Source organism: Octopus bimaculoides, chromosome 6 (assembly GCF_001194135.2).
Source record: "Octopus bimaculoides isolate UCB-OBI-ISO-001 chromosome 6, ASM119413v2, whole genome shotgun sequence".
Lineage (NCBI taxonomy): Eukaryota > Metazoa > Mollusca > Cephalopoda > Octopoda > Octopodidae > Octopus > Octopus bimaculoides.
Genome location: NC_068986.1, coordinates 111,613,194 through 111,616,904, shown reverse-complemented (window position 1 = coordinate 111,616,904; position 3,711 = coordinate 111,613,194).

The window sequence follows — 3,711 nt, the reverse complement described above, 5'->3', positions numbered from 1 at the left end:
GAAGAAGAAGAAGAAGAAGAAGAAGAAGAAGAAGAAGAAGAAGAAGAAGAAGAAGAAGAAGAAGAAGAAGAAGAAGAAGAAGAAGAAGAAGAAGAAGAAGAAGAAGTGTCATTATAACAATATTACATATCAGTATTCTTTCTAAAAAATATTTATTAGAATTTTATTTAAAATATCTGATTTCTTAGAGTAATAGCACACCGTTATCTAATATGTTTTCTTTTTTCCGAATAATATCGTAAATCTTGATAAAAAGTTCCATTGTCATTTCATTCTAGAATCATTATCTGATGGAATTAACCAAATTTCCTTTATCAACCATTATTATTACCTTTATTAATTATTACCCTAATCAATCTTTTATAAGTTATTTTCAGAACCATAACGCAGTTAAACAGTTGACAGTCTTTGCTTATTGAAGATATTTGAGTATTTCGAACACAAAATAATTAGTACACCATTTTTACAGTATGTTTAGTATAAGATAGCTTAGATGTCATATTGTTAGGCGCAATGACCTAGTGCTTAGGGCAGCGGTCGTGGGATAGCGGTTTCGATTCCAAGACTGGTTGTAGTAAGTGTTTATTGAACGAAAACACCTAAATCTCCACGATGTTCCGGCAGGGTGTGGTGGCGAACCCTGCTGTATTCGTCCACCACAACTTTCTCTCACTCTTTCTTCCCGTACACGTATTTTAAAGGACCAGCTTTGTCACATCTCACTTTCGTTTTGAATTGGATATATATTTCCCCATGTATTGTATTGACGAAGGAAGAAAGCGTTCTTTTTTTTTTTTTTGGCTTTCATCCAGAAATTGGAGCCAATTCACAATTCACGTGAGATCTTTTTAATATTCTTTCACTCGTCAGCTTTCAGACGTGGTATATATTTATCTGGAGATTTTTTGTAATTTTTTGAAGGTATCAACACTTCAAGCTTGCTGGAGGCCGTATTCGCCCATGCACCTCCCTTAATATGATTATATACATATACATATTATTATTAATTAAATGTATATATAACTAAATCAAGAAACCAAATCCTCTTAAAAGGATGTCGGCTATGGTAATTAGGAAACAGTTTTCATTCGTCATTGTCTAGCACCTTTCAACACATCAACTCACAGACACGCACAATTACGTAATGAAAATATTTCATAGACGCAACTGTAGTTTAAAATATATATATATACATATAATTATGATAATTTATTATTTAATTATAATTTCTATATTGAAACTGGGTGATTTATGATTATATTTCTTAAATGAGTAAATAATTTACTGACATTGCGATCTATCTAAGTAATAATGTCATTTAGGAATAATGTTTTTTAAGCTTTTAGTTTAAAGTAGTCCTTCCGAAATATCGTTCAAGCTAACCGATGGATATTTTGTTTTTCTTTTTGTCAACACATTACACACACGCGCGCATAAATGCATTAAACAAGTTTTCAGTTACATATAAATAAGAAACGGATTCTTAAATATACTGTTTGCTCAAACACAGACATCTTAGTCTATCAAGAGTTAAACAACACATCAGAATGTATCTCCTTTTTATAAAATTCTTCCCCTGATGAAAAACCCAATTAACGATATTCGATATGGAAATTTAATCTAATTTAATTTAGCTTCTCAAATTGGTTTAATTGGGCACAGGAAAAATTTTAGGTGAAATTGAGTTTGATAATATTCTAATAAATTGATATATATATGTCATACATACATGGCTATAAGTCATACACACACATACACACACACACACACACACAAACATCAGTTCCGCCTCTGCTCTTGAGTATATTGGTAGCAGGCTGACCCTTCTTGGCTTCTATTTGCTGTGCTAGTTATCACTACATCTGCCCATGCGATATTGGACCTTTTAATGCCAGTTATGAATGTTCTGTACGTCTAGTTTTCGGTTTGCCCGTTTTTTGCCTTTCCCTTATGGTAATGTCCATTTAGAAGTTGTTGTTGAATGGTATTGTTCAGGTAACCGAACTACACGATCTTCTAGTTTCAGCATTCATTTATAACGATTTCCCTATGTGGTCCTGCGTTGGCCACGTTTAGAACGTCTTCATAGGTTACGTGATCTTGACAGCAATTTTTCTGAATTGTTCTCGAGCATTTTTGACGGGACACATCCAGCCTTCTCCTTATTTTCACGGTGATATTTTAAGTCTCATTTGCATACAGAACCGTCGGAAGAACTATGCTATCATAGAGCTGTATTTTTATGTGTTAAGTGATGGTGTTTGAAGACCAGATATTTCACATTCTCTGGAACAGCTTTGCTAATTCCAGGATTGTTATCAGTCTCAATACAGTCATCGTTCCTGATGACGCTGCTTGTCCTCAAACCAAGATTTCCCTCATTTTGATCTACTCCTGATGCAAGTCGTTGTAAGTTTTAAGCATTTCAAATGATGAAGACAATATCATCAGCAAAACCAAGGTTATCAGTTCAGTCTGTCATCTTCATCGTATTCCTCAATCGGGTACATATGAACTGTTGAATATATTCAAATATGATATCATATCCCAGTTGTAGTTTCAATCAATTTAAATATTTTCCTTCTCGTGGTCCTATGTATTCTATATTGTAAATGTAGTACCTTTTCATGTTTAATATAGTACTTTCTTAATATTTTGCAATGCATGTATTTACTCTCTGATAAAGTTTGCCTATCATTAAGATTAATATCAGAACTACTACAGAATATTTGTATACATATTATTACGCCAGTCTTGTATCATGACAGCGATGTAGTGTCGAAAATTCTTCTGCATTTCAAGGAATGCATGTGCTATATTTAAACAGTCTAAAGTGATTTTTACGAGCTTTATACTAGTGATTTCGGCACGGGACGCTCTTTCGAATGCAGATTTGTATAGAAATGTCGTTGGATGCAATGTCTTTTTCTGTAGTTCATTAATATCATTTATAGAGGTACCTTCTCACTTGAAATTGTTACTTTAAGATATTTATGAGGGTTATTTCCTAGGTACTAAGACTTACTTTTTATACAACATATAGAAGTGAGATATACGTGTGTGCTAAAGGAAATTTTATTTCAATTTATTTATGGTGAGAGGACACTGCGAGAAAATATGTTGACGTATAAATGTAAGAAAGTGAGCGTGCATGTTTCTTTGTTTATCTATGTTTAAATTAAGACACAAAAACCATTAAGTTTATATGCGTACATATATATATATATATATATATATAAGTATTGTCTATGTGTGTGTGCGTGTACAGACACGCGTGTATATGCATTAGCACACACACAAACACAAATACACATACATATGCGTCTTTGTATTATTTTGTATTTGTTGCTTAGATGCGATTTTTCCAAAACTGAAGACGAATGAAAGAGAGAGATAAAGAGAGAGAGAGATAAAGAGAGAGAGAGAGATAAAGAGAGAGAGAGAGATAAAGAGAGAGAGAGATACAGAGAGAGAGAGAGAGAGAGGAGAGATAGAGAGAAATAGAGAGAGAGTGTGAGAGAGAGAGTGGTGGTTCACTAAAACAAATCCTGATTTTTTCCATTTTAGAAAGTATACGTTCAGAATTACACGTAATTTATCTTAGAAGTAAAAACTACTAATATATTTTTTTTTTACTGCGAAAATGACATTACCGTGATCTCTCCATATTTGTTCCTTCAGCTTTTTCCTGCAGTTGAATATAACGCATTG